Below are 25,470 nucleotides of genomic sequence, written 5' to 3'. Positions count from 1 at the left end.
TGAAGTCTTTCCTTTGGTTTCATCTCCCACTACTCTGTTCAGACACAGTGTCTTTCTCTAAGTTGGACAAGTTAGTTGGTTCTAATAGGTTTCTCATTTTATTCCTCTTACAAAAACTTTATATTTTTCCTTCTAAGCAATTGTCACAATTCTTAACTAGATATTTATTTATGCATTGACCTGTTTAGTGCTTGTTTCCTTTCCTAGGTGGAGCTCCTCAAGGGCACGGACAATGTCTGCCTAGTTCACCAATGTCTTCCTAGCATCTAACACAGTGCCTGAATATAAGAGGTACATAATTAATATTTTTTAATGAACATGCTTAAATTCTAAACATTATGCTCAGCATGCTACGCTTATTCTTGCTCTGTTGTTAGAGTTGATTAGCTAGCAAAGGTGAGACATTCCCCTGATGTAAAGCGAGATTAGGCAATTCAATTTAATTCTGTTCAGTGCAGTTCAAGTCATTTCAATTACATTTAGTTCACTTTAATTTAATTCAACAAGTCTTGATAGGTACCAAGAAATATGACAGTTTTTATGCTAGGGTGTGGAGAAATCAGTGATAAAAAATTATCTACTTCCTGCCCTCAGGAGGTTCTCCATTTATAACCCCTCATGTTACAATGAATGACAATTGTAGGACATATGACTAAACTTACCTATGCTCATTAAATTGCAAATAGACAACTGGTTGACCTAAACTGGACCTCGTTGCCATAACTCACCAGTGTAATGTATTGGGGTGTCTGATGACAGTTACAGAGGTTTAAATATTGCACAAGACCAGTGGAGGTGAATAATGAGATGGTGATGAAGAATGTTGAGTCCAATGACTCACCCTCCATTATTGGTCCTCTCCAGTGATAGGAATTCTCCAATCCATATTGAGATTCTATCCTAGAATCTCATGTCCCTTTCCAACTGATAATTTCTCCCTTTTATTCTGTTCCATCTTAAATATATGAGATCTTAGCCTACTCACTTTCCCTAAGACGTGAGGTGAATATGAGATAAAAACGTTAAGACATATTATTGATGTCCTAAAGTGAGATTATCTATTACAAGAAGCAGAAGCAGTGACTTTCAGGTATCACCACTGAGCATATGTAAATACCTAGAGATATGGCTCTGAGTCCTCTAGCAGCTAAGGCAGAAGAAAAAGGAAAGATATCAATTTATACAGTTTTACCTTTCAGACATGGAAAAGCAAGAACAGCTTTCTGCAGAAATGACATGATTTTCTTCTCTGTAAATGTATACTGGCAGAAATTTATCATGAATCCTTATAAAAGGACTTAAACATCAAGTCAGAGGATCTCAGAACTGGAAGGACTCTTTAAGGCCAACACTCGCCTTCAAACATGATGCCCTCTGCAGCATCCCCAATAAAAGATCCAATGACCTCTGCTTTAATAACTTGAGAAAGAGAGAAATGCCCACATAATCAGGAATTCCCTTTTCCTGTAGATAGAATTGTTAGAAAGTTCTTTCTTATATTGGACTATAAATGTTTTCCTTGTGATAGCAAGACACTGAACTAATTCTGCTTCTGGAGAAGATTCCCCTAAAATATTCCGAGAAGTTTATGCTTCTCATACACACCCACTCCTGCTCACTGGAATATTCTGCAATGGCACCTAAATTTGCATATGTTGTCTCTGCCCTGTCCTTAGCTTAAATATTTTGGAAGTCAGTAATTTATTACTGGACTCTATTTGATCTCAATTCTGGGAACCTGTGTCATTCCTTACCAAACGTACCATGAGCTGGTCATGCTGATAAAACACAATCATTTGAGGGACACAAAGCATACTATATATTTTTTCCCTACTGTCTTAAGTATTTTTGGCAAAAGAGAGAAGTGTGAAAAGGTGAGAGCCCTTTACCCCGAGTCAATTATGAGGGTGACTGGGTGGCTGATAAATGATAGCCACTTCTGCATGAATAGCCTCTCTATTGCTAGGCATTGCTGGCACACCAGCTTTTTTTTCCTGGCCTTAGTACTTATTTAACAATCTTTCAGAGAACTCTGTGCCTAATATTGAATCTTAAAATGTGACATTGTTCATATAAAATGAATATTTAAACCACATGCTGAAAATTCATACCCCAAAAAAGGGAAAAAAATATCCCCTTTGTCCTCTCTTTTAATAATAAAAAGGAGTGGGGGTGCTGAATGGAACAGCCACACTGCATGTGTATAGAGAGCTATAAATTGAATGTGTACACCAGGATTTCAACAAGAACCTTCTACACTGTCAGCCCTGTTATTCGAAAGATGGGTTTTTTTGGACTTTCTGTTTGCCCTGCTCTTGCTTGCCCACCTCTGGGGCTTTTCATTGCCCTTAGAAATCCAAACTTAGATGGGGAAGGAAAGCAAAGATGGTGCCTAACAGTCTTAGAGCCTCCTCATTAACAACAGACAACAGGTGTGAGCTTGGTAGGTTCCTTTTCCAGCAAAGCAAAGCTTCTAGATCATCTGTGTGTCCCTTTCATCAGGATTCCTTCCCCATCATGAGGGCAGATAATCAAGTTCACTAAGAACTGTGCTTTATTCATGTATGTGCATGTGTGGATATCATATTTCCCATATGCACATCCGTTCACTCTGTTCGGGGAGAATATCCACCAGGTGAATTTTAAATGTGCCTGTGCTGTTTTAGTTTTCAAGAGCACAGTGCCTCGGTGCATAGTTGAGGTGAGCTGGCAGGGAGGGCCTCTCTGGCACCGTGCTCACTCAAGGTAGATTTTGCAGTAGAAACCGCCCCCTTCTGCTGATGAGCTCAGTGTGTCTTTGTAAGCAGGCCTGTTTAAGGAAATACTAAATACCCACAAGCTGGGGGGTGTTAAGGGGGTGAGGAGGAACAGCTGCAGTAACTGGAACTCAACCGACCCTAGAGCTAACAGGGCCATGAACAGATCAGGAACCTGGGAAGGTCAAAGCTCTTCACCCCACAAAACCAGGTCCATCTGGAAAATGACCCAGAACAATCTTGACAATGAATTGCATCCATTTAGCTATCTCTGAGAAAGACTTCATTTGTTCTCATCTTTGCCAGAGTCTGGAAAATCCAGAAGGATTCCCAAGTGTTCCTGAGCCTTCCTAGTGCATTGCCTCTGCTGTTCCATTAGTAGAAATGAAGTTCTGATGTTTTCTTTCACTGACTGTCCAGCAGTGGAAAGAGGTCCAGGTCCACTGGGATCTTATACCTCTGAGTCTCAGTTTTCCCATCTATTCAGTGGGGACACTTACACTTATCCTCACAGGGCTGTGAAAAGGACAAAATAAACATTACATTGAAATAATAATAATACCTAACATTGCTTGAGTCCTTATTATACGTCAGGCAATGTGTTAAGTTTTTCTATCTCTTGTCTCATTTAACCCTCACAAAAATCCCATGAGGTAGAAACTCTTGCTGTGCCCCCATGATATGGATGTAGAAACTGGGACTCAGAGCAGTTAAGTAACTGGCCAAAGGTCACACAGCCAAATAGTAATGATGGTGCCCATTTTCACTCATTCATTTATTCACCACCATTTATTGAATGCTTGCTACACGCCAGACACTGAGAAGCAAAACCCCACATAAGCCTTGCCCTCGTGGCTCTTATAGTCTTGTTACGGGAACACCCCAAGTGCAGATTAAATGGAGGTGGAATAGAATCCCAAATTCTGCTCAACTCAGTGGTCCCCAGATCAAACCCTCTGGGACAAGCCTTGCCTGGTGCTGATGATCAAAACATGCTTAGGGTGACAGTGCTGGTTCTATAGATCATCCAGGGACAGAAACCAGGCATATTGGCCAAGGCAGAAAGGTCTTGTGAGTTTCTTTGCGTGAAGCATTCCCAGAGTTATAGGTCTGAAAGAAACCGTGAGAATGAATTGAATCCATTTCTCTACCTCTGAGAAAGACTGCATTTGCTCTCTTCTTTGCCAGAGAGATTTAGCCAGGGAAACTCACTTTAAAAACCTGGCTAAACAGAGTCTGTGTTTACAAACAGGTGAGTTTAAGGGCATTCCAGTGCCTTTAAATAGTGAGCACTCCTGGTGCATTTTAAATGGGATTGATTCAATGCATTTTCTTAGCACACAGCTTTTCAGGAATGCAAAATACACCTGTGCCCAGCATCCTAAGGCTTCTAAAAGGTAGATGATGCTTTTCTCCTTGTTTGGTTACATGCTTACCTCTTAAGGCATTTGTATAGAAGTCCTTCTTTAAACCTAACTGGCATCCCACCTGAGATACTGAAGGTATCGGCCATACTCTTTCTAATACAACTGAAGAGAGGGGGACTTGAGGAAAGAGGGTGGATTGGGGCAGATCACAGCCTTGCGTTGAGGACTCCTGTGAGATCTGGGGCAGTCTATTGGGTTAATAACATCACTTGTGGTTGAACCATTTCCCTAATTCTGTTCTAGCTGTTCCCAGACATGCAGTCCATTTCTGAAAACCTTTTTATTGGAGATACTTAATGCAGAATCTTTCATTTTTGCCATGAAACCTAGCACCTGTTCAACCAGGATGGATCATACAGGTCATCAAGCCATTCCCTTGCAGGACAGAGGAGGAAGTTGAGGCTTTGGGAACTTGGCCAAGAATGTGCAGCAAATTTGTGGCAAAACTGGGAGGACCATCCAGACTTCAGACCATAACCCAGTCAGTGCCCTGCCCTTTGAAGATCCAAGTCCTCCCCACCCTCACCTAACTCTTGTCTCTCTAAGGTCCAGAGCAGTGTCTTGTTCTTTCTTAGGACCCCCACAGCCCAGGTATAGGAACATTAGTTGCCTAAGACACATCTGCCTTGCTTAGACTTGAGCAGGCAAGACCAGGCAAGACCACCTTGGCCATGAGACATGAAGAGCCTCTGTACAGTACCTGTTCATAAATACACTGTAAACAGACTTTGCTTAACCAGGTTTTTACAACAAGGTCCTCTGGCTGAATATGTCTATTGAAGAAGACTATAAATGCAGTCTTCCTTCCTTCCTTCTTCACATGCTTATTGAATATACTCAGTTATGTGTTGGAGCCCAGAGCCCTCCCACTGGAAAGAAATGCCCATTACTCTCTGTGCATGCCCTGGCACTGTCCAGATGACCTTCTGTCCCCAGTGGTCCTGAGCAGGGGCATTTCCCCTTCTTCCCCTCCCGGACTACTTTGAGCCCTAAGTAAATGGAGAAGGCTGGCATTCTCACCTCCTCTGGGAATGACTGTGCAACTCCCCAGCTTTCCATCATTCCTGAATCTCTGCAAGGCTCAGGAGGGCACAAAAGTGCTTAGCTCTACCCAGGTTTGCTCTCGGTTGGTGGCAGCCTACAATCACCCTTCCACTCCCTCAAACTCCCCTCTTGGAGATTTGCCAGTCACAGGAGGCACTGCCTGCATTTGATTTCTAATGCCTCTGCTAAGTTGTTTCCCTTAAGATTTTTTTAAATGTTTATTTATTTTTGAGAGATACAGACAGACAGAGTGTGAACAGGGGAGGGGCAGAGAGAGAGGGAGACACAAAAACCGAAGCAGGCTCCAGGCTCTGAGCTGTCAACACAGAGTCTGATGCAGGGTTCAAACTCACAAACTGAGCTGAACTTGGACACAACCTACTGAGCCACCCAGGTGCCCCACCCCTGCTAAGTTTAACACCTGGAGAAAATACCTGCTTGTATTTCGTGACAGTTCCCTAGCTGGTGGTCCAAGTCACTACTGATTTAGTCATTGGGTTGCATACATGTACAGCCCACATAGACCCATCAGAACCTTTCCAGGCATCAGTGACCTTGACCACTCATGTAGTCACTTCCCTTGACCTTGGGGGCCACCCTTGAAGATGTCTAAAAACCAAGGACTCTGCATCTGGGGATCAACTATCTTTTGGGCAAGTCACTCCCCTCCTTGGACCTCAGTCTTCCCATTTATAAAATGGGAGAACAGGTATAGATGAGTCCACGGGTCCTTTCTGAGGCCAAGTGTCATCTGACTGCTGAGCCACAGCTGTGGGAAGGGAGGTTAGAAGGGTCTTGCTGGCCACCAGTTGACAGCCTGTCATAATTAACCTTGACTGAGGCCTGAAAAAAAAAGAAAATTATATAGATGGACATTTGGGCTCTTTCCATACTTTGGCTGTTGTTGATAGTGCTGCTATAAACATGGGGGTGCATGTATCCCTTCAAAACAGCACACCTGTATCCCTTGGATAAATGCCTAGTAGTGCAATTGCTGGGTCGTAGGGTAGTTCTTTTTTTAAGTTTTTTAAGGAACCTCCATACTGTTTTCCAGAGTGGCTGCACCAGCTTGCATTCCCACCAACAATGCAAAAGAGATCCTCTTTCTCCACATCTTCGCCAATATCCATTGTTGCCTGAGTTGTTAATGTTAGCCATTCTGACAGGTCTAAGGTGGTATCTCAGTGTGGTTTTTGATTTGTATTTCCCTGATGATGAGTGATGTTGAGCATTTTTTCATGTGTCGTTTGGCCATCTGGATGTCTTCTTTGGAGATGGATGAATGGATAAAGAAGATGTGATACACACACACACACACACACACACACACAATGGAGTATTACTTGGCAATCCAAAAGAATGAAATCTTGCCATTTGCAAGTACGTAGATGGAACTGGAGGGTATTATGCTAAGTGAAATTAGTCAGAGAAAGACAAAAATCATATGACTTCAGTCATATGAGACTTTAAGAGACAAAACAGATGAACATAAGGGAAGGGAAACAAAAATAATATAAAAACAGGGAGGGGGACAAAACAGAAGAGACTCATAAATATGGAGAACAAACTGAGGGTTACTGTGGGAGGGGGGATGGGCTAAATGGGTAAGGGGCACTAAGGAATCTACTCCTGAAATCATTGTTGCACTATATGCTAACTAATTTGGATGTAAATTTAAAAAAATAAAAAATAAAACAAGTTAAAATTTAAAAAAAGAAAATTACAAATCAAAACGAGGAAGTGTTTAATTGAATGTTTACACATTAGTAAATGCCATTAATTGTTAAATTTGGTGTTCATAAAAACTTTCATTATATTTAAAAACAATTTGTTCCTTAGGATTTCTCACTTTGAGAGAATGTTAAAATATGCCTGGTGACTGCTGAGGGCTAATAGCCATGAGTTACAGCCAAATGCTTTCAACAGCCAAATCATAAAGAAATCCCTTTTAAATATTTCACAGCAAAAAAAAAAAAAAAATACTAAGGTGGAATGCGGCTAACTTTCAATGTGTTTGAGAAGATGTAAAGTAAAATCTCCAAAAATAAGAATGCCTAGAGTCTTTGAAAATCTTAACACTGTATGAGTACCATACCAAAAACTAATATTTATTAAGCATTTGCTCTGGCCAGCCTCGTTTTCTGAGCCTTTTGCATGTATTAGCTCATTTAATCCTTGAGACCATCTTTGAGTTAGGTACTGTGCCCATGTTATAGGTGAGGAGACTGACGCAGAGGTAAGTAGTAACCTTCCCAAGGACACCAGTTAGTTACCAGCACAGCTCAGGCAGGAAACCACTGTTCCAGGCCCACGCTTGTAGCCACTCTACTGTACAAGATGCCTGGTGACCCTGGGTGTTTCCAGAGGAGAAAACAAATGCTGGCAGTGTGAGAAGGAAGGGATGCATGGCTCTACAAATTAGGAGTGCAATTTATGTGGCATCAAAAGACTCCATCCCTGCTCAGCCCAGCTGCTTGCTGCTATCTCCCCTGTGGTGTTCTTCCGCCCTCAACATCTCCTTTCTAGCTCACTCTCAGCCCCACCGCATGCTATTGGTAACACAAAAAATAGTTTTTCTTAAAAAGAGCTGATACCCATTGACAGCTCCATCAGCATGTTATATAGTAGTTAATCTCATTCAATCTGCACAACAAACTTCATTTTATGAACAAGGGATTTGGAATTTAGAGACTTGAAATAATTTGCCCATGGTCACATAGCTCTCAGAAGCAATGGAAGCTAGGACTTACACTCTGGTTTTATTCAAAAGCCTAAACTCTCTTTTATAATAGGAATATATATGTATTGTTTAAACAATTCCATTAATAAGTATCATGAATAAAAAGTGAAGCCCTCCTTTTCCCACAACCAATCTACTCTTCTCTCTCTGATCCCCTCTCCCTATGTGTCCACTATTCATAGTTTAGTGGGCATCCTTCCACACTTTTGCTGTATATTTAAATATCTTCTTAGATATCTACCCATCTACCCCTTCCTTCCTCACTTATTTATTCTGGCTTCACTCTCTACATGTAGCAACTCCCAGGATGGAAAAAGCAATGACAGTGCCTTAATAGTCATGTCAAAATACCAAAGGAAAGGCTGACCAGAGCCCTTATATACATCCATGGGATGAGGAAAAGCTTTTCACCCTTTTACAAAGTTTCTTTGGCTAACCCACCAGTCTTGTCTACTCCTGCCTGGTCTCATGTGCTGAAATAGCACACTACCTTCTCAGCCTGGGAGGTCTCTGGGCTCAGCTGGCTCAGATCCCACCTGTGGGGATCTTTGAGAAGAACAGGGCATCTGCATTAGACTCATGGTAAAAATCTGACTCACTGCTGCTTCTCTGTTCTTTGCTCAAAGGGGAATCACAATCAGAATTATCCAGAAAAGAGAATCAGGCAATAGACTAAATTACGTGGGGACAGGGTCATGCTACACTGGTTTTTGCATACTCAGTGCCAGCAGAGAATTAAGTACACAGTAGGTACCAAATAAATTGTCAAATGAGTAAGTCTGTAGAATAAGAACAGGGTCTCTTCCCAGTGTTGCATGCAGAAAAGTTCTGTTACAGTGAATTTTTTATTTGAAAAAATGACAGAGTTTTAGGCCTCTGGTGGATTGTTTTTTCTTTTATTTTCATAGTCACAGTTCAGGGGCAAAGAAAAGCCTCTATCTCTCTGAAATAGTAGGAGATGCCCATGGGGTTTGGGTAGCTTAAAATACAAGGCTCTCTTACACATGTTGTAACGATGGGAATATTTAACAATGACATCGACAATGTCATCTGTGCAAAAGAGGTGACTTCCTGGCTGAGAGATCCTCAAGACAACACTGTGCCTAAGAGTGGGCAGTCTGTGAGTTCAGGGCTCTGGTTCTGGTGCCTGCTTCTTGGCTGTGTTATCTTGGACAAGGTACTTAACTTTTCTGTTTTCTAGTTTCATCATGTGTAAAATGGTTATAATAATAGGACCTGCCTCATTCAGCGTATAGACGAGCACAGTGTTTGATGTACGTGTGTGTGTGTGTGTAATAGTCTAGACCCTCATCATTATGCTATTGTTAATATCTAAGAACTTGACTTCTATTGACAACCAGCTGTCGAATGACTGAAGAATGCACTGTAGAGCAGGGTGAGATGCTGAAATAGATGTTCCATCTAAGGCATCTGAGTCCCCAGTGTTGGGCAGGCGGCACATAGCAACCTTTCTAGGTGAGTTAGCCAAATGTTCCTAATTCAGAAGCATAAGTGGGGCAGGGGGAAGGAGCTCTAAACTTTTATCCATAAGATCTGGATTCAAGCCCCAAATTTGACATTTATCATCTTATGTGGAAACATTAAAAAATCTTCTCTATATGGGGCCCCCGCGCAGCTTTAGAAGGAATATCCATGGAATACAGAGAGAGATTCAAACAAGAGACTCAAAGAATGTGAGCCGGAAGGGCCTCTAATACTGTCCAAGCTAGGGGTGGTAAGACCCAGAGTCTTCCCATTTTTTATAAAGTGAGTGTAATTGGGGAACTTGGGTGGCTCAGTCGGTTGAGCATCTGACCTTGGCTCAGGGCATGGTCTCATGGTTCATGAGGTCAAGCCCCACATCAGACTCCCTGCTGTCAGCACAGAGCCCACTTCAGATCTCCTGCCTCTCTCTCTCTCTCCTCTCTCTCTCTCTCTCTCTCTCTCTCTCTCTCTCTGTCCCTTCCCTGCTCACGCTCTCACTTACAAAAAAGAATAAACATTAAAAAAAAGAAGTGGGTATAATAAACACTCCCCTTTCCTCTTATTTCTACTGTACCCCTGCTAGAGTCATGATAAATGAGGGCAGCAGGGGAGACAAGAGGGAATGGTTTGGACTGTGCTCAGCTAAAGCAGGCAGCTCTTATCAGCTTTAGCCGATCATCACCATGTCCGGGAGACCTAGCCAAGCCAGCTAGTCGGACTTTTTGGCAGCTGGAAATCTTGATGATCACATAAAACCTCCTAAATTTTATATATTCCCCTCTAACTCAGAATTAATTTTATAATTTTGAATGGGCCAGCACCATGAGGACATCCAAACACTGTGTGCCAGTCGCCCCATGGGCTGTGTTTGACCTCCAGTCCAGTCCAGTAGGCTGAGCCTACCAAGCCAGACCCTGAAGCACAGATCCCACAAGGAGCCTGCTTAAGCTGGTGGTTAGTCATACAGAGGCAGGAATGGGATCTGATCCTGATACTCCAGCCAATCATAAGAGATCAAATAATGCTATGACAGAATGTCACTGTTATAGGGAATAATGACAAAGTGCCTGAAAAAACACAACACTAAAAAAAATAGTTCCTAGGTGAAAATAGCATATCTGAGGCTTTCTGTCATATGGAAAACCCACAGCAAAATCCAGGGCCAAGAACCAAAACCAAAATAGAAACATATAAGCCTCAGTGAAGGATTCTTCTGCCATAAGACAGAGCTATATTGCGTGACCCCAAACTCAAGCCTCTCAATCCTGGTCACAGAGCGATCTCCACTCCTGTTTACCCAGATTTTTCTTCTGAAAGCTTCTGTTGTTTGAAAGTCTGAAAAAGCCGTTGTGCTGAGATCATACTAATATTTATTGAGCTCTTAGTACATGCCTGATGCCGCCTAAGTTCTTTGCATATGTCAGTGCACTTAATCCTCAAAACCCTGTGAGGAGGGCTTACTTGTTCCCCTATGAGGAAATTGAGGCCCAGAAAGGTTAATAACATCTCCCAAAAGCTCAGAGCTAGAAAAAAGCAGCTCTGGGGTTAGAATTCAGACAGGCTGACTCCAGAATCCAAGCTTTTAGCTACTGCCCATAATGGTTCCTGCTTAATCTTATGGTACCAGAACACACAGAGGGCAAGGATGCCCCCAGCTATTGAGAACATTGCAAGACGGGCTATAGATTTAGTTTGGCTGTAACCTGAGCATTCCTCAGAACAGAGGGTACCAGATCCCCTATTGAGCGGTATCTATGGTCCCTGAAGGGACAGACCTTCCTCCCTTGTGACTTTTATTTCGTCTAGTGAATGTGAATTCTGCCAGAGGACCATCTAAACCAGTATTCACACTAAAAGAAAATCAGAAAAGGAGGGTTACTTGCTAAGTGATAGGAGGATGTATGTATATTCAAGTCTATTTGCATTCCTCATTTCAAAAATGAGACCTCTAGCTTTTTTATCAAGAAGTCTTAAATGACGGGGTGATATCCTGCTCTATCGGCTCCTTTAATTAAATGAACTCTGAAAAGTTACACCTCTGTGTACACTCAGAAACTCCCCTACCCTGTTCCCTTTTGATCTCTGTAATTTATTTTAAAGATCACATTGAACATGTTATTTGCTCTGGGGCCATGGCCCAAAGAAATCAAATTCTAACCTGATCATAGCAATCCATTCCATGTCACTCCAGTCATTAAAAAGCTGCCGCACACCCCCACCCCCAGTTACCACTGCCTCTGAATCAAGTATAAATTCAGTCTGGAGTTTCAGGCTCCAGACACCTTTCCAAGTTATTTTCCACTTTTCATTAACTGATTCTCCTGCCTTTCAACTAAACTGGGCTACTGGTTGTTATCTTTCATGGGATATCTTAGAAACCATCCCTTCAAGCAGCACAATTACACATGGACTGAATTCTCTCATTTTGGGGGTCTCCATGAGGCTTCCCAGCCATCTGTACCTGTAATTCTGCCCATGTTGGAATCTGCATTGTCTTGATCTCCCTCTTGAGAAGTATAAGCAACAGGAGGGCAAAAAAATTATATCTTCAGTGATTCCCTGTCACATTTTACACATAGTAGGTATTCAGCAAATGTTTCTACAATTGAATTAGTCATCTGGGGAACTGATTCATGAATGGAATAGTCTTGGATTTTGTGTTTACATTCAAGACAATACTGAGGGAACCCTACCACTGAGTTATACACCTCTATCCACATGCTCTGGTTTTCACTGAATAACAATCCTCTCTGTTAGGGATCACAGTTCTAAGTAGAAAGGGCACTCAGTGGCTTCTCTTACATCTCTGTAACTGGATGAATGTAAAAATAGTATGGAGATATTCTTTTAATTTGGTAACTTAACAAATCCTTGTAATGCCTGCCTTATGCTGAACAGTGCTTTTGGCATGTGGGAGACACAAAGGAGTAACCAGGTGCTGGTCACTGGGGAGTTCCTGGTCAGCATAGGAAACAAACTGCCCTAAAGGTCTGGCCCTGGGTGGGTGGCCAAAATTATCTGTGGAATGAAGGAATAAGGTAGGGGAGAAGGGATGGAGGGACAAAGAGAAAGAGAGACCTAGAAAGAATATATAAGGGGTGTCTGTGTAGCTCAGTCAGTTAAGCCTCCGAGTCTTGATTTTGGCTCAGGTCATGATCTCATGGTTTGTGAGACAGAGCCCCACATTGGGCTCTGTGCTGACAGCACAGAGCCTTCTTGGGATTCTCTCTCCCTCCCTCCCTCCCTCTCTCTTTCTCTCTCAAAATAAATAAACTTAAAAAAATAATATATGAATGTACATGTGTCTGTATTTGTGTGTGGGTGCATGATAGATAGATAGATAGATAGGTAGACAGATAGATAGATAGAAATGTAGATCATGGATGGGTAGATATGAAAAAATAGAAAGAGGTAAAAATAATCATTGTCTCCTCTCCATCCTGTCTCTCTCTGTAACATTATCCTATTTTACCTTCTCTATAGCACTTCTCACAATATTAAATTAATTTATGTACATGTTTATTTACCCTTTATTTTTAAAAAAGTATTCAGAATCCCCCTATCAAATGTAAGCTCCATATGACTGGGAACCTTATCTGTACTGTTACTCGCATATTCCCCGGAGCCCAGGCCATAACAGACAAAGGGCTATTTGTTTAGGTGAATGAATAAAAGGAGCTATCAGGTAGAATTTCACACCTAGAATTTGAACCAGAAAGTAAGGCAGGTGTACTATCCAGTGGTGGTCCACTTCTTCTTCTGGGGCCTTACAAGAGGAACTCTCTGGGTCTCCCAAGAATGGGGTCAGTCCCAGGGGGAAAGGTCTAGGGGAACAAAAATGGCATCTGCCGACCTTGCTTCTAAGAGCAATTGCAATGACCACCCCTGTCCCCACCAGGGCATAGCTTTTCAGAATGCTCATGGTGTGGCATTTATTTTTTATTTATGAAATGCTTGTGTGCTCATGCCAACTTAGCAGGCACTATGACACACAAGGACCCATTCCTGTTCCTCTCCACCAGATAACAGGCAATATGAAGAACAATGCATGCATGCTGACAGCTGGCCAGCCCCTCCCCGCAAAACAAATGCACTTATTGTTATGGTTTTATCGTAGTTGGAAATCTTCAGCTCCAGTTTTAGAGGGAGAAATAAGAAATAACGAAACAAAAAGGAGGCAGTTTAATATGGAGGGTCAGATAAGCCCAGGTTCCAGGGAAGACAGACCTGAATCCCAAACAAGATAATCATGAATTAGTTGAGTGGCCCCAGGCAGGAATAATCTGAGCTCTGCTTTCCTGTCTGTAAAAAGGGGGTAATGAAATCTACCTTAGAAGGTGGTGGTGAGGCTAATGGATGAGAAAGCGTGTAGCCCAGTGCTTGGCACTCAGCCCGGGCACCATCAATGAATGCCAGTTCCCTCCTTGTTCCCCTTAGAAAATGCTCCATCTTATTCCAAGATGCACCTCCTCTTCCTAATCATGGCCCAATTCATTAATTCAAGTGGGTTCGCAGTGACGGTACTGGGTAGTGTGTCAGTTCAAAGTATAGGTTCTGCTAGCAGACTGCCCTGGCTCAAATCATGGCTCTGTCACTCATTTGGTGTGTGACCTTGGAAGTCTGAACTTCAGGTTCTGCAGTTCTACACGGGAACAATTCTAGGAACTCAGTAGAGCTATGTGAGAATGAAGTGGATGTTGCACAAAAGACATTAGAACTGTACCAAGAACATCATAAATGCTCCAGTATTAGTGTACTCAGTAGTCCACTCTGCCCCCTCTGGCCTTCGTTCTGTCCCTCCAACATGGCTGAACTCCCTCCTGACTCAGAGCCTTTGCCTGTGCTGTTCCCTCTGCCTGGAACACTGTGCCTCCAGATCTCTGGATAGCTGGCTCTATCTTAATATATAGGTCCCAGCCCAAAGACCTTTTCCATAGTGAGATCTGTGCTGCCCACTCAATCGCTATTAGCTTCCCTCAAATAGGACATTGTCGATGAGGAAGTCCTATTGTATGATTTTCAGAACACTCAGTATCACCTGAAATTATTTTTCCTGTTTGGTTTGCTCATTTATTGTCTCTCCCCACCCCACCAGAATGTAGCTCCGTGAGAGCAGAAACCAGCCAGTCTTACTTCTTGAAATAGTGTCTGATGTATAGCAAGTCCTGAAGAAGTGAATGGATGGATGAACTAATGGGTGAATGAATGGCTATACCTCCAGTTGAGAGAGTGAGCTGGGACATCTGGCTCTTTGCAGTGCTTTGTTGGGCTTCTGCTCACCTGATGCCCAATACAGAAGCTGTGCTAAAGGCCAATTGCTAAAACTCTCCTGTACTTTCCTCCAGATATGAAAAACAGCTTAATGATAGACTTAATAGATAAAAATAAAGATAAAAGTGCTAAAGATAGATCCTGGGAGAGACCTCTGAGACATCCTGTGACTGATCCCCCTCAAACACCCCACTAGAGGAGCTCACACATCTCATCCCTCAGATTCCTGCCTCCTGATGCACCAGGCTGGGCTGGATGTGGTTGGGTGGGGCACTACTCCCTTCACTGGCCCCTTCCAGAATGATACTGGTGGCTGGAGGCCTCCTCTTCTTTTCAAGTGACCTGAAACTTGGGACCCTTTCTCCCTCAAGGGCAGAAAGATGGCTAAATTTCACCTTCCTCACATTTGTTGCTGCTGAGATCACCTGTGGAATAATCTGGGCCTCTTGAGTAAACACAGGTTTGGCTCTGAAGAACCTCATTCAGCTGATGGTTTGTGAAAGGAAGGTGGGTAGCAGAGGAGGGAGGTCATGGGCTGTTGCACCATGGAGCCTGGCTGGCCCGGGCTGTGTGTCTTCCTCGAGCCAGCAACGTGGGGGATGTCACCTTTCTGGAAAAGAACCACATCAATATTCTGGGTGACTCTTACACAAGTAAAGACAAGTCTTGGGGCTAAAAGCCAGGAAAAAAAAAATCAGGCCACACAAAGGACCGAGGCCTTGGAAAAATCAAAATAATAAAACCAGAGGTACTGGCTTCTGGAGAAAAACCTTGGGGCTATACTTCCACAGGGAAGTATTCTACAGGCTGGAAGAATGAGTGATTTTCAAGTGGGAGGGATACACCCACAATCCTTTCTTCTTAGCGTACACAATTCCTTTTTAGTGTACACATAGAGAGGCTGCTGACACAGCCCAGCCAGTCATTAATTGAGGGCCATGGGCAACCTACTTCACTTCTCCGAGCATCAATTTTCTCACCTCTGAAATGGGGACAAGAATACCTTAGGGAAAGAACTCTTAGGAAGATCAAATGAGACATGATACAAAATGCTTAGCACCATCTGGGCACAGAGCAGAAGCTCAATTAATGGCACTGTTTATTATCATTTTGGTTGAGGTTATTCCCAGCAAATTTTTACTCTGAGACCCAGAGTTCAATTATATTCTATCCTACCCTCCCGATCTTTCTGCACAAAATGCCGTATCTTCTCTAACTGGAGGAGGGAAAAGAACTACCTTTCGTGATGTACCTGTTATGGCATTGACCCACCGTATGGATGATAACACAACTCCAGAGAGGTGAAGTGACTTTCCCAAGGCCACAGAGCCAGTAAGTGGCAGAGCCAGGGCTGTTTGGTTTTAAACCCATACCTTTTGAACCATGCCGAAGGATTCTTCCTGGGTCAGGAGGAAGAGAAAGGAACTATATCATATTCCCTAATCTGGGAACAGAGGCTCTTCATGGTTGCAAATGCTCTTTTGTCCTAATCTTGTCAAGAAGGAACTCTGAAGTTGTAATATGGATCTAAATCCTTCTAGAGTTAATTGCCAGCCATTCTCAGGGGAGACAGACCCCAGAGAGGAGGTCTGAAAGGAAAGAAAATTAGAACATTTGGCAGATGGAGATAGGGCAATGAGACAAGACATCTGGGAAGTGAAGTGTTCCAAGTGAATGGCGCCCACTGGGCTGACTGAGGAGGGAGGCTTCTTCCCACTGAGATCACTCAACTTCTGCATCATCACAGTCAATACTGCAAGGGGCTCCCAAGGCTGCTCAGAAGGGGCATAAATACTAGTATGGATGATAGCTCCCCAGTGCCTTTATAAACCTGTTTGTTCATTTAATCCTCCCAACCATTATAAAGTGGGTATTGTTGTCCCCATCTCACAGATAAGGAGACTGAGGTTCAAGCTGGTGAAATGCTCCCTCAAGGTCATTTGGGTCTAGCACTTTGTAAGGGCTAGAGCTGGGATTCCATGAGGGCTGGGCAGGGGGTGGGGTTTCAAAGCCTGGCTGGTCCTCGCTACACATGCTTGTTTGTTCTCCCTTTCTCCAAACCTCCATATTCCCACCAGCCCCACTTTTAGGGTCCTTGCCTGCTGCTTGTCACTGGGGCAGGGCAAGACGACTGCTGCCATGCTGTATTTCTGATAATACTTCTTGCTTAGCAGAAAATGCCCTGCCTGCCTTGAAGGGCCAGCCTGCTTTGTTCTAAGGTGCCAGCCACAACATTCTCATTACCTTTCAGACACTTCTCCATGCAGGCAGAATATCAGGTAGTCAAGGGCTCACCAGATTTCCAGGTTACATAAAATCAGGTTCCTCTGTCAGGGCCTCTGGCATGTTGTTTCACCTCTGTGCCTCATTTTTCTGTTCTTTCAAATGGTCCCTTTTGAGGACCACTGCAACAGTGAGAGCTACACGACATCATCTGGGTAAAGTGCTCAGCCCTGACCTGGCACATGGAGAGTGCTTTATAAATGCTAGTTATTAGCCCATAGACCTGAAGCATATAGAAGTGTGCTAAGTCAGAAGACTCTTGGAAGCCAGTTAGTCTCTAATTCTCCCACTTTACAGAGATGGCGAATAAGGCCCCCAAAAGTAAGGCAACTTTTCTAAGTTTTCACAGCAAGGGGCAGTGATGACTTAGAACCAGTTCTTCTCATTCTCAAGCATGTGCCCCTCACTCCAGGATAGGGGTCCTCAAGCATAACAAGCTTTAGTGTCACTTGAAGGCAGGCTAAAACAAAGTTCTGGGCCCACCTCACAGGTTCCAGTTCAGTCGGTGTGGGTGGGGCCTGATAACGTGTATTTCTATCAAGCTCCCAGGCGATGCTGATTCTGTAGGTCCTGGAACTTTACCTTGAGAACCACTGTCATAGAGTCTGCAAACTCTAATGTCTGGGGGAGGCCAGGCAGGTAGTTAATGTAATATGTAAGCTAGGATCTGAAAGCAACTGAAAATCATTGCCAGGCCTTGTGGGAATAACCACTACTCCATATGAGATGGGCCTTGTCTAGATATGTGGATCCTACGTATCCAGATCTTCCGTTTTCTTAAAAGAAGCCATAAGTATGTCCTTTTTAATGCGAAAACTCCTAGCATTTAAATATTAGCATGTAGTTCACATTTAAAAAAGTATTTGAGCCAAGAAATTACATCCATGTGTGGAATTTGATCCATAGGCCACAAGTTGAGGAACTCAGTGTTGCCCAGGATCTGAGCGTGGAACCAACCCTACATACAGCTGCTGCTTATTTGGCAGAAGAAATATAATCCAGAAAATCATGGTTTGCCCCAAAAGGGAATGTGCCAATGAATATTTTAAAATCTATTCATCTGATTCACATTCCTGAGGCATTCTCCAAAGCTGAAACTCAGCTTCATGTAGGTATATTACAAAGCAGGGCATTTGATCTGGATGCGGGGAAAATTTTAGTTAACCCCCCATTTTATGGAGTAGAGAAGCTTCAGGGGGCATTCTAAGCTGTGCAGACTCATCCAGCTCATCCTGGAACATTCCTATATTTATTTATCTCTCTTTTTTTTGGCTATTGTTATTAACAACAATGTTTGTTGTATGTATGTATATGATTTGCTAGAAATTTTACATATAGTGTCTCATTTAACCTGAATAATATTGTGAAGAAAGTGTTATTATCCCAGTACTTCAGCTGAAATAAGCAAACCCATACTTAGAGAGAACCCCTATAGTGGTCAATTATGGAGGAAAAGCTTACACCAGGTCTTGAGAGCATTAAAGACTGTTAAACTTCCAGTAGGTTGATTGGTGGTTTAACTGGCTCCTGAGCCCTGTAGTGTCCTGTATGTAAAGGTCAAGGACTATCTTATATTTCCCTGTATCCCTTATAGGGCCAAAGTCAGACCCTACCCACCTCATATCCTCAATGCATAAAAGCTTCAGCTAGTGAAACTGGCACCATCTTGGAGAAAAATTCCTCCTCATCATCAGAGGGGGGACTCGGGAGAGAAAATTACAGTTTTCTGTAAAATATGGAAATAGATGCTTACAAACAAGTTCAAATTTATGATAATTTCCTGATACCTCAAGACATCTCACTTGAACATCTGTGTAGTTCATGGACGAGTGCATGAACTGTTGCTAATCAGAAATGAATTGTGCCAATTCCACAGACCCATGTTTCTTGCATTTCCAGATTTTTCCCCTTCAAGCTAGTCTCCTTCTAAGTTAATTAGACCACGATAGAGGCATGGATACCCTTCCATGAATCATAGTAGGCAGAAATCACTGGCAGAGAGAGAATAGACCAAGGAAAATAGTATTTTTCTTGCCTTGACAGTTGATTCTTTAACTCTCTTCTCCACCACCCATACACACACAGCCATAAATAAGATACACTACAGACTTTCTCAGGTGTCAACATCTTAATGAGTGAATCTGCTTTCTGACACTTTGCAAAAGGTCAATAAAGGAAAAAGAAATTAGAGACAGGCCTGCATCATTCTCATGTGGAAGTTACTCTATTCACACTAACAGCAGCAGTGGAATTGTTATTTTGCAACTGTAGAACAGATGTGAAGCCCAAATGATATGGTAGAGTTTTACTTTTGAATGGTGCATATTTTTAAATTGGGGGAAAGGATGGGGTTTGACATTTATGGGTGACAGAGTTCCTGTTGCAAAGCGACCCTGTTGTTAAGCTTAAGCTGAAACAGGCAGCCTTGGAGAAGGGGGGCTCTGTTCTGGAGGGACCTGTCCCCATCCCATCCCTCCAACCTAGAGACAGCTCATAGCATGACATGTCTGCTAGTTTCCCATGGCCACTCTTATTCTCCAGTCTGTTTTCCACACCATCATCACAGTGATTTTTTCTGACCCAAACAGAATCGGGTCATGTCCTGCTGAAAGGCGCTTCAATGGTACCCACAACTCTTAGGATGAAGTCCTGAATCCTTAAAGTAGCCTAGGCTTTCTGCCTGGTCTGATCCTCCCTTCCCTCATCATGTATCATGCCCCTTGCACAATCCATTCCAGCTCAAGGGTCCTCAAATAGCCACTTGCCCTTGCTCCACAGGGCCTATGCACCTGCAGTGACCTGTGTCTGGAACACTGTGTCGCTCTACCTGCCCTCTGCAGGCTTCCAACCTCAGGCTGTACAGACCTCCCAGACAAGGACTCCTTGCCATGTCCTCTCCTTGCACTACACGCTTTTCCTTCAAAGCACTTCTTCAGTTTTTAATGAAAGACTTATTTGTGGGTGCCCTGATTGATAGCTGCCTACCCCACTGTCCATGAGGACAGACTGTATATCTGTTTCTGCTCACCTCTGAATACTTAGACTTAGCATGGATCAAGGGTCCTCATCCTCAGCACTACTGACATTTGAGACTGGGTAATTCTTCACTGGAGTAGGAAGGGCAGTCTTGTGCATTGTAGGATAAGCAGCAGCAGCCTTGGCCTCTCCCCACTAGATGCCAGAAGCAATTCCCAACTTGTGAAAAACAAAAATGTCTCCAGATGATGTTCAATTTTCCCTTGGGGGGAGTAGGGAGGCAAAGTCACCCCCAGTTGAGAATCACTGGATTAGAGCCTGGCACACAGTTGGAACTTAATAAAGGCCCACTTACTTTCCAAAGCCCTTTTTATTTCCTTTTGTAAAGCAGGAGGTCCCTTTCTAAAAATCAGTGGAATGCTAATACAGAAAACAGTGGAACAGGTGCTGCTTCAGCAGATGGACGGGGATCCTGGGACCCACCTACTCACCCCTCTCTGCACTGCAGCGGTCCCCAAGGCTCTAGAAAACGCCCAGGAGGATGGGGGCAAATAGGTTTGGGGGTAAAAGTGAAAGATGACTCTGCCAGCTAACCTGCGCAAGTCACTTAAATGCCCAGAGCCTCCATTTTTCCATCTGTAACTGGGAAATGAAAGTCTCTACCTTACGGGATTTTTGGTAAAGGAAATAAGTTAAAGTGAGCAAAGAATCTTGTACTGTCTGACGCATAGGGGGAGCTAACAAGTATAGGGTGACTTTTTTTTTTCCTGTTTCTTATACCCTTCAGGGGCCTTAACAGAGAGCTGAGTCGCTTACAAGAACTTTAAGCATCTTATTAATTTTATATGAAAACAAATATTTGGACATGGGAGATCCCTGAAAGAACCGTTTATTTTTATGCAAAAAAAAAAAAAAAAAAAAAAGAAAAACAAGACTTGTTTAAAGTGGCAGTTGTTGTGGTAGCTCTGTAAATAAATATTCCTTGAATGACTGTAAGCATTGGGGGGGGCAGTTCGCCCCTGCAGGGTAACTTCCATGGCCAGAGGATTATAGGGACACAATACAGGTTAGCTTCAAAATGTACAATCTCAGAATTTTAGTCAGCTTGCGTTTTCACTATATGACCCACTGCACCTGGAGGTGATGACCCTGGTGATGCCACCAACCGCTACGCTGTAAAGGGCAGGAGAAGTTGGTTTGGAAGATGAAGAACCGAGACAGAACAGTTCTCCAAGTTCGGGTGAATGGACGAAGGGGCCCACCACTCGAGTGAGAGAAGAAAGATTGCACTTCAATGTTCTTAGTGACCATGGGTAACATGGGTGGCATGCCTGATGCCTGCTGAATTCCAGACCCCAGTTGTCCAGGGGTAACGAGGCACAGAAAAATCATGCCCTTGAGCCAATTACCATCCAGTAGAGGTTGGGCGAAAGTGTTATATACAGGAAGTGAATATAAGGGAGTTTAGAAGAACGGATAAAAAAAATAAGTCATCTTTCTTCATCTGAAAAAATAATTATAATATCTACCTCATAGGGTTGCTGTGGGTATTGAGTTGATATATAGAAAGAGCTTAGAACAGGGTCTGCCATATAGTAAGTACTCAGCAGATGTTTCTATCATCATTAACCCTTTACTGAACACTTACTATGTGGTGAGCACATATAAGCATGTTACCTCACCTCATTCTCACAGCCTCAGGAGACAGGCTTTGTATTATCTCCATTTTACATTTAAGGAAACCATAGATCAGGAAGATGAGAAAGATCTATCCAAGGTGAGAAAGATCTATCCAAGGTCAGGCACCCTAGCAACATAGATCCAGGAAGCAAACCCAAATCTAGGGCTTGGCAAAAGTGTTCATAAAGGGTCAGATTTTTCTTTTCTTTATTTTTTTTTTTTAATTTTTTGAAAATGTTAATGTTTATTTGTTTTTGAGAGAGACAGAGCACAAGTGGGGGAAGGGCAGAGAGAGTGGAAGACACAGAATCTGAAGCAGGCTTCAGGCTCCAAGCTGTCAGCACAGAGCCCAACACAGAGCTTGAACCCACACACCGTGAGATCATGACCTGAGCTGAAGTCAGACGCTTACCGCCCGAGCCACCCAGGTGTCCCAAGGGTCAGATTTTTCTTAAACAGATAATGCATTTTTAGGTTTTGCAGGCCATAAAGTCTCCACTGCAGCTCTTCAACTCTTCCTTTGTAATGTGAAAGCAGTCATAAACAATAAGTAAACTAATGGGCATGGCTGTATTCCAATAAAACTTTATTGACAAAATCAGGTAGTTTGCTGGCTCCTCTAAACCACTGCCACATACAGTCTCTCAAAAGATGTCTGCCAGCTGAAGATAACAACAAGAGCTGTCAAGACTGATTTAGGTCAAAGAATGTAGGCTGGGTACTGCCTTGGAGATTCCCCTGACCATAAGCTAGCCAGCCCCTACCAACTCACTAAATACTACCCCTCTCCTCCCAGAGGGTCTAAGTCACAGTGTTTGCAAAGCTGTGGCAAGCAAAGCGGTGGAAGAGCTAATCCATAATGGAGAAGCTTTGTTTGATTTTTCTCTAAGTATATTTGAATTATTAAGTGTCTTGCTCATTAAGCGAAGGGTGCTGTTATAATTCTATCACTAGAGACAAAATTGCCATTTAAATTGAGTTTTGCCAATTTAGCTAATTTAGTAAGTGGGCATTGCCACATCTTAATTATTATCCTCTGATTACAGATTATTCATGGGGATGATGCAGTGTTGGTGCACCAAATCTATAGCCTGGAGTGCATGCACCCTCCTTGGAAGGTTGTCCACTCTGGGAAATGCTCTACCCTGTGGTGAACGGGTAGCCAGGCCGGTTTCTCCAGTGATGTCCAATTATTTACCAATTAATAAAGAAAAGAATGACCAATAATGACCATGATAAAGACCTGCTGATAATGACCATGATAAAGACACACAGAATAGTTATCGTTATTCATTTTGATTATCTTGCAGTTGGCTATGTTTCCTTCTCTCGGCACTAGGTCTGCTATTGACTAGCAGTGAGACCTTTGACGAGTCACTTCACCTCCTGGTGCCTCAGTTTCCTCCCCTAAAATTGTCAGGCAAGTTCAGAGTTTTGGTGCAAAGCTGAGACTAGGGGGTGGGAAGAGAGGTGCCCTGAGCTTGCATGACCCTCACTAATGTTGCCTTTTTAAATGCTCACTCTGGGCCCCTTCCTTGAAGCTCCCTGGCCCCAACTCTTGTAGAGGCACTGGCATTGCCTTCTCTATAAAATGATGTCTGACAGTGTTATCATTCTTGGGTCTCTTAAAAAACATTTTATGCTTCTGGGGTTTGATTCTGTGCATATCGTCAAGATGTAGACGTTGTTGATTTTGTTCTCTGTCTCCTGAAGGGCAGACAGGTGGTTTTGAAAATTTTCAGACAACTGGGGAACTAATTTGTTCTCATTTGCAAAAATACTTAGGAAACAGAAAAATACTTCCTTAAAGTTGTTTTTCCCCCAAGAAAAAAAATTTCTGCTAACTTCCCAAAGGGTAGCTGACTTGACTTGGCCTTTCATTAGTTGTGTTGAGAGGCATGAAACTACAGTCATGTAAAGATGTAGCTGATAGAGAATGGCTTTTTCTGTGTGCTCTGCTGAGTAAATGTCATTCCTAATTATTATTTATCTGTAGGACTTTTAAGCTATAATGTTTTGTTCTACCAGAAATGTCTGATTTTTGATATTTTTAGAGAACCCATTTTTCTCCTATGAAGTCAGTGTACTGTGCACAGTTTGACAAGTTTTAAGACAGAACGTAGCGGTTGGAACTCTAAGCAAAATAATACAGTAATGAAGGATGACTTCTCCGTATCTGCGATGTTCATCACTGCTCTACTATGAAGACCTTTATTTCACCGCTAAGTAGGTAGGACATGATAAAGCACTGAATTCTCAACTAGCATATATTAATGTTCGCTTCTTAATGCTGTCTCCCAAACCTTGACCTGATACTCAAATGGCTGCTGTCCAAAGGCTCTAGTGGTTTTAGAATCCAAACTTCTCTGCTGAGCTGCCTTTCAGCATGTCAGACCTTGGTGACTGAGCACCAAAGAAAGGAAAGAGAGCTAGAACAATCCAGTCCTCTGTGACGCCTTGGCAGGATCAGAAGGACATGCCTGACGTTCCGTTTTCCTACGCTGTCATTGTGAGTCAAGATCTTCTTTGCTGATTTTAAATTTTGATCCAATGATGTACAGGAGAGGGCATCTCTGCTGTGACTCATGGATTTTGGCTCTTCCAAGCTGTGTACAAATGTACTCAGAAACGGCAATAGTACAGTGAACTGCAGACCATCCCCGTACGCTGTGGCTCCCTCCAATTACCAGGACTGTGCACACACAGTGCAGGCCAGTCCTGGAAACTCTGCCAATGTGTCTTCACCACTGCTTAGCAGCCTGCTCAATGGACTCCCTCTCCAGTGCTCTACCAGAAGTTCCCGAGATTAAGCAACCTGATTTAAGCCAGTACGTAGGTGGATAAGATTCACATCTGGCTGATAGAGCTTAGCTTACTCCTGCCTAGTTCTTTCACCTCACAGACCACTTAATTTTTTTTAAATCAGACTTAATACTAAGGCTAGATGGTTAAAGTTGTTTTGGCAACATATCATATTATATTTTCCAATTTGTAGATGATGTGATAAAATGACTATATCACATAGATAGCAATGGAACTGATGATAATAATGGCATGATAACCAACATTCATCGAGTCATAAGCCTGTGAGCAACATTGTGCTAACATTTAGCATACACTATCACATTTCATACTCATTAGTGCCTGATAGGCTGGATCTCAGAACTAGCTCCATCCTGGAAACAAGAGAGACAAGTCTTGGCAAGGTGAAGTGTCTTGCCCAAGGTCAGGCAGCCAGGAAATAAAAAGCAGGATTTAGATCTAGGTATGCATGAATCTAGTGTATGCAGTTAGCTTGGGAGAAGTGTGAATGCTGACAAGTGTTCGGTTCCTTGCCTGCCTGCATGCATTCTCCTCATATGACAGGTGCTGTGGTACCTTGCCCTTAAGGGTTTGTAAGTCAGTGGTGACAACACAGGGTGGTTTCAACTATGATGCACTTCAGGGACAACTACTAGAGTACTCAGGAGGGTAATGTAAATCAGACCAGACCAAGGAAGTCTTACTCCCCGGGGAAAGATGGTGGAGGGAACTTGTCCCAAGGGATTTACAATTCTGTTCCTTTTCTACTAAATGAAAAATAAGGGAAGTGACACAGGCCTTGTTCTGGTTCCTGGTTACTGCCACCCCATATCTGGCATCTACTTGGTGCCCTGCCTCAGCACTTCTCAACCTTGGGGACACCCCACAGATGTGAGGTGAGCTACAAAGCAAATACTAATCCATGCACAGTACAAAGGGAAGATTAGCGCTCTGTGCCCCACATGGTTAGGTCTAACATGGTTAAGCCTATTAGCCACAGACTCTG

The 25,470-nt window shown here is 43.0% G+C and overlaps 2 protein-coding genes across 6 annotated transcripts in view; one reads left to right on the top strand and one right to left on the bottom strand.

Moving 5' to 3' along the window:
• DOCK2 (dedicator of cytokinesis 2) overlaps positions 1-25,470 on the bottom strand; it is a 413,845-nt gene that overhangs the window by 115,070 nt on the left and 273,305 nt on the right. The window lies entirely within an intron of this gene.
• The window catches only part of INSYN2B (inhibitory synaptic factor family member 2B), a 117,844-nt gene that overhangs the window by 18,236 nt on the left and 74,138 nt on the right, over positions 1-25,470 (top strand). The window contains exon 2 of one of the 5 annotated variants that reach the window (XM_019450260.2): positions 23,717-23,892. The exons of the other annotated variants lie outside the window; for them this stretch is intronic. The gene's annotated coding sequence lies outside the window, so the exon portion shown is untranslated. The remainder of the gene's footprint in view (positions 1-23,716; positions 23,893-25,470) is intronic. 5 annotated transcript variants of the gene reach the window in all.

The sequence above is a fragment of the Panthera pardus genome, unplaced genomic scaffold, assembly GCF_024362965.1.
Source record: "Panthera pardus isolate Hobbes unplaced genomic scaffold, ASM2436296v1 HiC_scaffold_2, whole genome shotgun sequence".
NCBI lineage: Eukaryota > Metazoa > Chordata > Mammalia > Carnivora > Felidae > Panthera > Panthera pardus.
The sequence above is the reverse complement of the archived record's forward strand: the minus strand, read 5'-3'. Positions and strand labels throughout refer to the sequence as shown.